The sequence below is a fragment of the Amblyraja radiata genome, chromosome 24 (assembly GCF_010909765.2).
Source record: "Amblyraja radiata isolate CabotCenter1 chromosome 24, sAmbRad1.1.pri, whole genome shotgun sequence".
Classification (NCBI taxonomy): Eukaryota; Metazoa; Chordata; class Chondrichthyes; order Rajiformes; family Rajidae; genus Amblyraja; species Amblyraja radiata.
Window position 1 is genome coordinate 10,139,732 of NC_045979.1, and position 13,599 is coordinate 10,153,330.

A 13,599-nucleotide genomic window follows, 5' to 3' on the forward strand; every position below is an offset into this window, starting at 1 on the left:
TATGGGTGGTTTCGACCAGAAACACCACCCATTCCTTCTCTCCAGGGATGCTGCCTGTCCCGCTGAGTTACTCCAGCTTTTTGTGTCTACCTTTGAACATTAGAGCAGAGCAGCTTTGCAGATAATTTTGCCTCTGAAAGATTCACTGTAACTACACCAGAAATGACAAGCTATAATTAGGGAAACGTTGTTCCAGAGGGTAGGCCAAAGGAGACATAATAAAAGTTTTCAAACTTCTGTGGTTTCCAAAGGGTGCTCAAGGATCTCTGGTTGATGAATTAGTGAGAGCCAGACAGACTCACAATGCTATTATTAGAAGAACAAAGAGTGAAGTCAGAATCAAATGTTTCTGGTTATTGCAACAGGGATATTTTGTTTATGTGGCTATTCGGGCAACGATAGTGCATCATTACAACGACATTGAGCAACTTACTTGAAAAGAGACTATAAAACAATGAAAGTATAGAGGCAAGATATTGTAACAAGCTGCTCTGTTGAAGAATTGACTAATGGTGGTGAAGGCAGATGCAATCGTGACATTTAAGAGACTTTTGGATAGGCACATGGATATGCAGGGAATGGAGGGATCTGGATCATGTGTGGGCAGAGGAGATTAATTTAACGGCATCATGTGGGCTGAAGCGCCCATTCCTGTGCTGTACCGTTATATATTTTATGTAATAAAGGCACCAGGAGACATGAGCTTCTTTCCAGCTGTCATTTCTCTGACTGCAAATCAGGCATTTGACCTTTTCCCAGGTTTGGAATCCCACAAAGACTTTATATCTGAATAATTCCATGGGCAAATCACATCTCAATTTGGCTTCTTAATCGGCGATATTCCAAAACACACAATTTCCCCTAATTTGGAATAATTGACTCTTGTTATCATACCCAATCAACAAAACTAAAGGTTGGCGGTATACCAAATTATCATGTAGGATGTAACCAATGCTGATTCAGGAGCAAAGTTGGAACCATAATTAAAAAATTGCACATCTCCTTGGTCCAAGATCAGACATGTCAGAGAGTTGGAAATTGCGAGACGCTGCCGGAAAGTGGCGACTCTCTACGTGCTGCTCCAAATGAGGATCTATTGTACTTGTATATTTTGATTTGATGGATAGCATGGAGAACAAGTTACCATTGAAGAAACCATTGAACCATCGCAAGCACATAGACTTGGATAACACGCAAAGCATAAATTATACAAGACAGTGAAAAGAAAAAGACTGTGCAAAACACAACTAGAAAAACAAGTCTGAGGTTGTACAAGAGATGGTTCATAGTGTTCGGGGGCTGAGGTAGGATTAGAGTTGTATGAGTTGGTTAAGACCCTGATGCTTGTAGGAAAGCAATTGTTTCTGAGCCAGGTGGTGTAGGTTCTGTACCTCCAGCTTGACGGTGGCAGTGAAAAGAGGGCATGACCCAGAAGGGTGGGAATCCTTGATGATAGATGGCCGTATTCAGGCAGCTTCGCATGTAGATGCTTTGTAGAGGCCGTGATGGACAAAGTTGAGTCCACTACACTCTACAGCCTCTTATATTGCTGTGCATTGGAATTGCTGCACCAGACCATGATACAACCAGTCGGGGTACTTTCCACGGCGCATCTATTGAAGTTTGTGAGAGTATTCGGCTGCATACCGAATCACTTTAAACTTTTAACAAAGTAGATGCACTGGCGCCTTCTTCATGATTACATCTATGTGCTGGGGCCAAATCAGGTCATCCTAGATGTTAACACCCAGGAACTTACCTGTCTGGGTACACAACACAGAAATATGACTCATTCCTATCTTTCTCCTTTCCCGACTCCTCCACCAAATCATGTAATATCAGAGAAGCATGGAGATTGCTGTCCCTGGGTGCTTCATGCTTGTCTGATCAAGTCACATTTGCTATCAACCTCACGCCCACCAATTCTTGAAATTATAATGCACCTCCTTTAAGATGTGCAGATCAACTGGAAAATTTCAATTCTTACAGCGGGTGGTGAATCTCTGGAATGTTCTGCCCCTGAATGTTGTGGAGGCCAGATCATTAGAAGTATTTAAAGTGGAGGGAGGTAATTTTTTTAAAGATCAGGAAATTGAGGTTTACGGGAATGCCAGAGAGGAGGGGAGAAAATGTGGAACAGAGCAGCTTTGATCTTATTAAATGATGGGACAGGCTTGTGGCCCAGTGGTCTATTCTTGATATGTGTAGAGAGGAACTGCAGATGCTGGTTTAAACCGGATAGACACAAAAATCTGGAGTAACTCAGCAGGTCAGACAACATCTCTGGAGAAAAGTTGACGTTTTGGGTCGAGACCCTTCAGACAATTCTACATGTTGGCAATTGTGAAATGAAGACCTTCTGCCAAACTCCTTTGTCAGGAACATGAGATTAACTATTACATCCAGCACTTAGACTTTATGTGGTTAATAGGATAGGAATGTTTAGGGTTGGGAGGTAGTGGAAAAAGAGAACCCTAAGATGCCAAGAGGTTATAGACAGATGATACATGTTGACACCGTTTGTTATGATATAGTGTCAGCTAAGATAGACTTGGCAACATGTATATTGTTGAAGACGCCGCCTCTTTCAAAACAAGGGAGAGCTGCCCTTCGATAAATGAAAGCTGTGGTCGACTTCCCAGTCAACAGCAGTGGAGAGGAATGTGAACCGCAGACAAGACAAGGAGGTATTGTGATGCCACGTTTGGGCCGGGTTTGTCTGTGGTTCAACGTTCTCACCTAGGCTTAACTGTAATGTAATCTACTTTTGTGGTAGTACAGGCAAGGTCCCTTGTGGATTATAGTATGATAAAATATTGTGGGTTCATTGTACATTCAAGCAGGTATTACTAGGACTACGTAAGCAATTCCAGACTCAACAAAGAGCCTTAATCAGAAACAACGGCAAGGACGAACATTTCAGTGCACAAATTAAATGGTGATTTGTGGAGAACTCTGGCTTGTGGCCATTTATTGTTGAAAAAATTACTGAACTGCTCAGATTCAAACCATTTTAATTTACCCGTTAATATTTTGATGTGGTCTGTGTGAAGTTGACCAAGCTGGGCTGTTTTCAATAAAGTTGTTTTATTTTATGTGGTCTGGTGTGCGAAAGGGCAGGAAAGTTTGTTCCAAAGCATGAATGGTGCCCGCTCATCTTGGTGCCCAGAGTCTCCACATTCATTTCCTTGTAAAAACAATTCCTGATATAAGCTTTTATGAATGATAGTTAGCAAATGAAAGGAAGTTCCCGGGGCACTCAGTCTACTACTGGTTACTTTCCATCCCACATTAAAAGAAGATATTGCATTTCAAATCTGAAGTACTTTGAGGTCGTCTAATGCCCCCGACCCACTTAGGAAACCTGAACGGTAACCTCTGGAAACTTTGCGCCCCACCCAAGGTTTCCGTGCGGTTCCCGGAGGTTTTTGTCAGTCTCCCTACCTGCTTCCACTACCTGCAACCTCCGGCAACCACCTGCAACCTCCGGGAACCGCACGGAAACCTTGGGTGGGGCGCAAAGTCTCCAGAGGTTTCCGTTCAGATTTCCTAAGTGGGACAGGGGCATAAGGATGGAAAGTTGTACAGAAAGGTGGATTTATCTTTTCTTGAGTAGCTTTGACTGAAGACGAGGAACTATGGTCTTAGCGGATTGGATGATGGTGATGGTGTTAAGACAACCTATTACTAAAGAGTGGGAGAACAGAGTTTGAAGCTAAAGATTGAAGCCCACAACAGCTCTAATACTGAACCGTCCACCAATTTCGCTCAGACAGGAGAGGTATTTGTGGCCATACTTGCATCTGAAAGGGGGTCTTTGGTTCTTTACTGGCCCTACAACATGGTCATGTGCTTTGGTTACACCACCCATTGTTTCTGCACTGCATCCAGGGGATACATTTTCCATCTTTGGGAGAAAATTGCTGCAAAATGTTTTTGCGGCTATTTTAGTGCAAGACGGATATAGTTTAAAATCTACAAAGGAAAGTGAGTGCTTGACTGGTTCACATTTAAAAGGAGCTACATAAATGGTCTGTTGTATCACATTTAATACCTGTCATCAGGCAGAGCAGCCAAGCAGCACACAGGCTCATTCCACACACTCCTTGCCTCGATTTAATTAATTGTGTGCATGCTGCAAATACTCATTGTGGGAGATTTATGGGCTTCACAGGGAAACATGCATTATCTCAAATTGTAATCAAACCAGTATGTATTTCTCAGTTGTCTGACTCTACTTTGTCTACTGATACAGCTAAGATACAGTTTCCTTATCTCATAAAAACACCAAACATTAAGTCTACGGCTCAGTTTACATGGTGACCTGGAACAAATTTAAGGCAATGTGTTCTAACTGTTCTTCAAATTTTCTAAAATCATTTATTTTTCAATTTCCTGGCTTTGTATCAGTCATGTGCTACAATTAAGGTGGAGAACATAAATGTGACACAAGGAACATAATCCCATTCCCTGCCAGCCATTCACATGTGCTTTCCAGTGATAGTCACTGGATACTTGGAGAATTGGCTGGTTTTGTTTTGCACCTTCCCTTACCCGGAGTGTATTGAAGGCCAGTTGTTGCTCCTGCTGAGATATAAGCTCAACTTTTAATTTCAACATTTTTTCTCTTTTTTTTAAATATGCTTGTTTCATCTTCTGCTTTTCATATTTTTCCTGATATGTATTTCCCAATGAGCTGTAGGATTTGAGAGTGTTTTTCTTTTAACTTTATTACACATGTCTATATGAAACCTTAAGACATGATAATTAAATATTGTCATTCACTTCAAGACCACTGGAGCAGTCCTTTCTGCATTGTACTGTCTCCTGAAAGAAAGCAAGACAAGACACTGGCACAACATGTAGAGCACACGATTGAAAAACCCACTGAGAGTTTGTGGCTATTTTAGCAGGAGAGTATGAAGCCGAAATGTGACACAGGAGAACAATAAGCTTGCGCGCCTCCCAGATTTTTGTGCACTTAGATAATATCTTTCCAATAAATAAAAAAGGGATCAGATATTGCAAAATAAATTACTTATTTGATAGAAACTAATCATTGAGAAAAGATGAAAGGTTGTCAGGCTGTGATTAGTGGTTTACCGAAGGGGTTCATACCTGCACCTCTGCTAATCACAGTGTATATCAATGATTTGGCCAAGGGGGACCAAAGAACACAAGGAGCAAGGGGTCACCACCTGGCATCTCAATATGATCAGGACTGAACAGCCTCGGGCCTCAAATGCTCAGCCTCAATTCCCCCACCTTTCAAAAATTAATCTTCCTGCTCTTTAAATAGATCGAGCGATCTAGCCACTGTCATCAATGGGCAGAGAATTCCAAGCTTCAGCACTCCCTGAGGGAAGAAATTCCAGTACACCTCCATTTGAAATGACTATCTCCTTATCTGTAACTATGTCTATTTAATCAAGTCCCTTTCACTCAATATTTCCCTTCTCGTGCACCTTAGCATCTTTCATGTTGCAGTAAAATAAACTCTGTCTTCTAGATTCTAATGAAAACTAATCTACCTTTTGTAGCCGTTTGTGATGGAACAACCCTGTTGCCCAGGCATAGGCATCACAAATCTCTTCTCAACTGCCTCTGATGCTAGGATAGCCTTTTGCAAATAAAGGAACCAAATGATACACATTACTGTAGTTGTGGCCTCACCAACACCATGTACAATTATAACAATACCTCTCTGTTATCAAACACCAATCCACTAGTTACAAAGACCAAAATGCTTAATTATTTGCTGGCCCAGCATGCCAACCCTTTGTTTCATACATTTAAATACCTTGATCTCTCTGTATTTGCAGTTTCTCTCTGTTTAGATAATTATCCTTTCAATTCTTCCAGCCTAGGTGCATGGCCTCTTATTTTTCTACCTTCTTAAAGTAATGTTCACTGATCGGTGTAAAATGATGGGCCGATTGGCCTGGTTCCCTGCTTCCGACTATTAAGCTCAGTTTGCCAAATTGTTACCCTTTCTTTCAATCTATTCATATTTTCTTGTAACTCCCAAACTTAATTTCAGCATTCCCTCCCACCTATATTCATGTTGTCAGCAAACGTATATATCTTACACTGCCCCATCCTCCAAATCATTAACATCGACAGTAAGTAGTTGAAGGCCAAGAATTAATCCTTTGGACACTTCACTAATGATATCTTTCCAGCCTGAAAAAGACTCATTTATTCTGAATCTGTCTCATCTACGTGTTAACCGTCCATGTTAACACACTTCCCCAATAAAGACGTGTCATGTTTCCAAGTTTGCTGATGATACAAAATTAGAAGTGATTGTGAGCTTGGAGGATGTAAAGAGGCTTTGATGGGATGAAGGCAAGCAGAATGAGTGGGGAATAATTTGGCTGATGGAATATTAGGTAGAAAAATGTGAGGTCACCAAATCTGAAGCACAAAACAGAAAATGATTTGTTTTTAAATGATAAACTATTGGTTGGTGTTGTTGCTCAACGGGACCTAGGCATAGTTTAAAACAAACAAGATAGAAAGTCAACGTGCAGTTGAAACAAATGAATAGGAAGGCAAATGCTATATTTGAAGTAAGAAAGTTTTAATGCAATTGTATCGGGTCTTGGTGGGACCACATCTGGAGGAATGTGCACTGCCTCGGTTTCCATCCCAAAGAAAGGAAGTGTTTGTCACAGAGGGTGTGTAGTGAAGATTCTCTGGATGGGTTTACTAATTGGAGAAAGATTAAGTAGACTAGGCCTGTGTGTTCTTGAGTTTAGAAGAATGCAAGGAGATCTTGTTAAAAATTACAAACTTCCTAGTGGATTTAATAGGCCAGTTGCAGGAAGGGTGTTTCTTCTCAATGCCGAGTCCAGAATCAGGCATAACAATCTCAGGGTAAGGACTAGGCAGGTTGGGTCAGAGATGCAGAGAAATCTTTTCATGTAAGGGTAGAACATCTTTGAAGTTCTGTTTTCTGGAAAATTGTGGCGGATACATCGTTGAATATATTTCAAGAAGCAGATCAATTGGTGTCTGGATATTAAAGAAATCAAGCAATCTGGAAATAATGCAAGGAAGCAGAGGTGGGGTAGATGATCAGCCTTGACCATGAATGGGGAAGCAGACTCATATGGCCAGTTGGCCAACTCCTGCACTGATATCTTATACTCTTAATTGAAATTGAAATCTTTGCTACTGTGAATGGCCTCCTCCTGTTCCCTCCCTCTCTTCCCTTCCATTCCCAGGAATCTCATTAGTCTTCTGTGAAGTTGATTGCAAGAGTTATGTCCTTCATGACTGTTTCCATCAAATTCCACTTCATAATCCAAACACAGAAGCTAGGAAACCTTATTGTCGTTTTAACCTGAGGGATGCTGAAAGATTCCATTTCAGTTTTAAATCCTCTCTTTAATCCATTGTTTATTGTAAGGACCTGCCCTGTGCTGTGTAGTATTTCATTCAAGCCTGTTGTTCCACGAATAAATATTCTAAATGAATTAATTTAGTTTAATTTAGTTGTAGTTTAGTTTATTATTGTCATGTGTACTGAGCTACAGTGAAAAGGTTTTGTTTGTGCGCTACCCAATCAAAAAGACTATACATGATTACAATCATGGTTTAAAATGGAGCAGATTTCAGTGTGTGGATTTTTATATTCAATGAACCTTGTTTTGCTACTTTTCAGTCTTCTTCCCCAAAACCTATCTCTTTAGCCTGTTGTTAAATTCATTCTCGCCAATCCCAGCTTTTGCTGTTTATTGCCCACCAGCATCCTTGCTTTGGACTTGAGATGTTTCTTTACACAGAGAGCACCGTTCAAACCTTGGCCAGAGCTCTGCTTCCTCTGTGTTGGGATTGTGAGTGCCAGGAGCAAATGTCTCATGTCTTCCTTTAGCATATGGTTAACTGCCGTGTGGACGGATCTGTTGGTTTTGCAACAGCAGAGCATGTTTGTGGTTAGCCCACTTTTCATGGAAAGTTCCACTCTGCCAACAAGGAAGTTACAGATTTATTATAATTACATCAAAGATTTGAATGAAGAAAAAAACCTTTGGAAAAGAATAATGAATTCCATGTAAAACATGTTGAAACTGTCAGCAGCAACATTTCATTAAGATCAATTCCATCTGATTCTTCAGAGGTTCTTATTAACATTGACAGTCATTATGTTCCACAATATAATACAACACAACATTATTTTATGTAGGAAAACATATGGATTAAATGAAAGCCAGTGCCCATTTGTAACATGAGTACATGCTAGGTATGTAACACATACTGTATTCGATTAAAACAAGAAAGGCCAGGTCATTCCCAAATCCAGGCTTAAATTGGCTAAATGTATTTCAGACTGTTGATCATCAACTACAGCTCAGAGTTCAATATTTTCATCGCTTCCAAACTCGTTGTCAAACACAGAAAACTGGATCTCACCCCCTCCTAACTGGATCCTCGACTTCCCTATCAGCAGACCTCAATCAGTACATATTGGCAACAACTCTTCCTCCTCACTGATCATCAGCACAGGGACATCTCAGGGTCAAATGCTCAGTCCCCTGCTCTACTCTTTCTATATCCATGATTATGTAGCCAGACACAGCTCCAAATACCATCTTTAATTTAGCCAATTATACTATCATAAGCCGAATAACAGGTAATGTTGATTCAGAGTACAGGAGGACGATCCATAATCTTCAAGATTCAAGATGTCATGTGTCCCAGATAGGACAATGAAATTCTTGCTTTGCTTCAGCACAACAGAATATAGTAGGCATGAATACAGAACAGATCAGTGTGTCCATATACCATTATATAAATATATACACACATGAATAAATAAACAGATAAAGTGCAAATAAACAGATAATGGGCTATTAATGTTCAGAGTTTTGTTTGAGTTGAGTTTAATAGCCTGGTGGCTGTGGGGAAGCAGCTATTCCTGAACCTGGACGTTGCAGTCTTCAGGCTCCTGTACCTTCTACCGGAAGCTAGCGGGGTGATGAGTGTGTGGCCAGGATGGTGTGGGTCCTTGATGATGCTGCCAGCCTTTTTGAATCACCGACTGTGATAGATCCCCTCGATGGTAAGGAGGTCAGAGCCGATGATGGACTGGGCAGTGTTTACTACTTCTTGTGGTCTTTTCCGCTCCTGGGCGCTCAAATTGCCGAACCAAGCCACGATGCAACCAGTCAGCATACTCTCTACTGTGCACCTGTAGAAGTTAGAGAGAGTCCTCCTTGACATACCGACTCTCCGTAATCTTCTCAGGAAGTAGAGGCGCTGATGTGCTTTCTTTATAATTGCATCAGTGTTCTCAGACCAGGAGAGATCTTCAGAGATGTGCACGCCTAGGAATTTGAAGCTCTTGACCCTTTGCACCATCGACCCGTTGATATAAATGGGACCGTGGGTCCCCATCCTACCCCTTCCAAAGTCCACAATCAATTCCTTGGTTTTGCTGGTGTTGAGTGCCAGGTTATTGTGCTAGCACCATTTGGTCAGTCGGTCGATCTCTCTTCTGTACTCTGACTCGTCCCCATCAGTGATACGTCCCACAACAGTGGTGTCGTCAGCGAACTTGATGATGGAGTTCACACTATGACCGGATATGCAGTCATGAGTATAGAGTGAGTACGGTAGGGGGCTGAGCACGCAGCCTTGAGGTGCTCCCGTGCTGATTGTTATCGAGGCTGACACATTTCCACCAATACGAACAGACTGGTCTGTGAATGAGGAAGGCGAGGATCCAATTGCAGAGGGATGCGCAGAGACCCAGTTCTGCGAGTTTGGTAACCAGCTTGGAGGGGATGATTGTATTAAATGCCGAGCTGTAGTCAATGAATAACAGCCTGACATATGAGTTTTTGTTGTCCAAGTGGCCCAGAGCAGAGTGGAGAGCCAGCGAGATCGCATCCACCGTTGATCTGTTGTGGCGGTACGCGAACTGCAGAGGGTCCAGGTTTTTGTCGAGGTAGGAGTTGATTTGCGCCATGATCAACCTCTCAAAGCACTTCATCACCACCGACATTCTTTGAACGCTCAAAAATGACGGAGGCTGCAGAAAGTGGTGAACATCGCCCAGTCCATCACACAAACTGATATCCACACCATTGAAAGGATCTGCAGAAAGCTCTGCCTCAAGAAGATAGTAAATAGCATCAAAGACCCACACACATTACCCTGGCCACAATCTCTTCTCACTGCTACCATCAGGAAGAAGGTGCAGGAGTCTACTTCAGGTTCAATAACAGCTTCTTCCCAACAACCTTCATGTTCCTGACCCACCCTACACAACCCTGAAAACATCCCAACCTCGGCACCAAAGCACTACAGACTTTGCATGACCATGGTTGCACCACATAGTTTGTTTTATTACACCATCATGGTCTGGTTTCATTAGAATAATATATAATCCATTGTGATTTTTGGTGGTGTTGCATCCAATGTGCCTGTAAAACTGCAGCAAGTCAGAATTTAAATGTTCTGGTTCACATTTGGTGTTCATGGAAAAAAAAATATTGAATCTTAAATAGTGTTCTTATAAAGATTGGTGACAGCAGATTTACTCTCACACACACACACACACACACACACACACACACACACACACACACACACACACACACACACACACACACACACACACACACACACACACAGTCTCACTCACACACTCTCACTCACACACTCTCACCCTCACTCACACTCAAATATCCAGTCACACTCATACATCCACAATCACACTCGCACAGTGACACACTCACACACAGTCTCACACACATACAGACACGTTCAGTGACAGTAAACCGAGATGAAGTTATTGTAGACATTTATTCACGTTGCCATTAGTATTTTCACAAGAGGGAAAGAAGAAATTGGCAGCTCTCTCCAGCAACTCCATAATGGAATCCTTATTAGTTGCATGTGTGGAAAGGAAAAGTTCTAAATAGTACAACCACAGACAGGCAGGATCAGTTGTGGTAAAATGTCTCCTGCCAACTGTCAGCAGAGGAAGGAATGCTCCCGTTACACTCAATCAGCCCACCTGTAACCTCAGACAGATCTACATGCTGTGACCACTGATTAAATTGCACCTCTTGCCACTTTGACGTATACAAACACATGATTTGGCTATGTGTGTTGTTCCATCAGCAATGCACCCCCACCAATTAATAGAATAAGAATTTATTACCGACAAAACCACAAGCAGTGAAAATAAAGATGTCTTCGAATCAGGGGCATATGCAAAATTTGGGCCATTTCCACGTTCCTCACTGTGAAGGAAGGCAATAAAGTCTTAGCTTCTTGCTTCCTGCGGTCGGGGGAGTCGAACCATCCGCAGCCGGTGATCGAGCTCCCTCGTTGGGGCGATCAAGCTCCCGCATCGGGCCGGTCGAAACTCCTGCATCTTGGAATTCCCGAAATCGGCCGTTCACCAGAGATTGCGTGCTCCGCCATGTTAAAGTCTACAGGCCCCGCAAGCTTGGGTCAGTGTAGAAGAAGTACATTCACATCTCATTGCCAATTTGAAGCAGGGTCCCAACTCGAAAAGTCACCTATTTGTGTAGGAAGGAACTGCAGATGCTGGTATACACAGAAGATAGACATAAAATGCTGGAGTAACTCCACAGGGACAGGCAGCATCTATGGATAGAAGGAATGGATGATGTTTCAGGTTGAGATCCTTCTTCAGACGTTCTTCAGAGGTGCTGCCTGACTCGCTGTATTACTCTAGCACTTTGTGTCTCTTTAGAAGAATCCTTTACTGTCTAATTTGAGGAGCTCAGCCCAGTTATTGTAACTGACACACAAAATCCAGGAGCTTTTAAATGCTCTTTTGACACAGCAGCCCAACTTGGATCTGAAGCTAGGTTGCTTTATAGGAAAATAAAAAATGGTGTTTGAAAGGGAAAGCTAATTAGTTAACAGAGGTTTAGCAGCACATTTCAAGTCCTGACATTGTTTTCAGTAAATTAACAATGTAAAAGAAAGAATGAATATACTGCTTATCTGAATGACACAAAGAGCTTTAATGCCAATGGCCTTTTAATTCCAGTCGCCGTTGTACTGTAGAGAATTGTAGCAGCCAGTTTATGCACAACAAGGTCCCATAAACAGCAATGGGATTTATAATGAGCATCTGTTTTATGATGATGTGCAAAGCACAGGAGAAGTCCCCCGCTGGTTTTCAAAATTGTGCCCTAGAATGTATTTTATTCATGAGAGAAACCAGACGAGACCTCAGATTAACATCCCATTTGAAAGACAATGCCTCTGGCAGGGCTACAGCCCATCAGCATTGTAATGAGTTTAAATTGTGTGTTCATGTCCTCAGAGCAGAGTTTTAATTTACAGCCACTCGGTAGTGAGTTTCAGTGAGCCATTCTAACACTCCAGGTTACCTTGTCCTAAGGAGCACAAATTTATGTTGTATCTATTGATTGTGAGCATTGTAGCTGTTGGTAATCTGAATAGTTATCTAGACCAGTTATCAAAGCTTCACAAAACTAAGACTCCAATAGATTCTATGCAAGTAATATGTGGTTCCTAATGATTTTACCACATATCCGAAGCATCACCTATCCATTCTCTTCACCGATGCTGCCTGACCCGTTGAGTTCTTCCAGCACGTTGTATTTTGCACGTTAAGCAGCTCCTGCTTGAAAAAAAAATGCAGCAAACTATGGAAATATCAATGTCTCCTAAAGCTTTATTTTTCACTTTGTCTGAATTATAAACAATCGTCCAGAAAATAACAAATCACAAGATGTCACCATGATGTAGCATTGCACCTTTCTGTGCAAAAATATTGTGCCTTAATTCCAAATTCCTGATGTCCTTTCATTGGTCCTGCATTCCAGTGGATTAACTAATATATGTAGCACTTTTCACAAACTTCTGAAACTAAACAGCAAATAGCAGAATAATGACTAATTCAAAGATGCCTTTATGCAATAGGATTTGCTGGTCACCTGATCAATCAGAAAGTAACTGCATGAAATTCAGTTTGATGCTTCCTATTTCCATGAGGTATATTGCTCCAACGGTAAGCTATTTTGACAGGCTTTATTGTGCAAGGTAAAATACCTGAGTGACTTGACTGCGTTTTGCAACAACATTCTTGTTATTCTTGCTTTCTGAAAGCCAGGATAATGTTGTGGAGGCTGCTCTTTGGTTCCAGTCTTCCCTCTTCATGCAGTTGCAATGAAAATGAATGGCAGGCAGTGTTACTGAGTCAGTGTCCAAGCCTTAATTAAAATACCATTGGCGCATGAACAAACAAGTGTATACCTTATCAGCAGCTCGATGAATAGCACGATTCAGAATAAAGCTTGGAGATTTAAATAAGTGTCAGGTAATAATCAATCTAGCATTCTGTCCCCAGCTTTATATTTTGCCCCAAGGTAGGTTTAGAATTTTACGGTAGTGGTGACTCCTATCTGTGACACATGGTGATGGGCATGTGATTATGTATAATTCATGCACCTGGTCTTGTCTGTATTTTCCCATTCCGGTGTACACAGGTTATCAGAGACAATGACATGTGGACACTGGCCTCCCTCCCATCTTCTCCATGTGAATGATTTGGTTTCATCCTCGGATTGGTATTGATTT

General features: G+C 41.7%; 1 protein-coding gene across 3 annotated transcripts in view; it reads left to right on the forward strand.

Moving 5' to 3' along the window:
- Positions 1-13,599, forward strand: part of scube3 (signal peptide, CUB domain and EGF like domain containing 3) — a 261,920-nt gene that overhangs the window by 199,991 nt on the left and 48,330 nt on the right. The window lies entirely within an intron of this gene.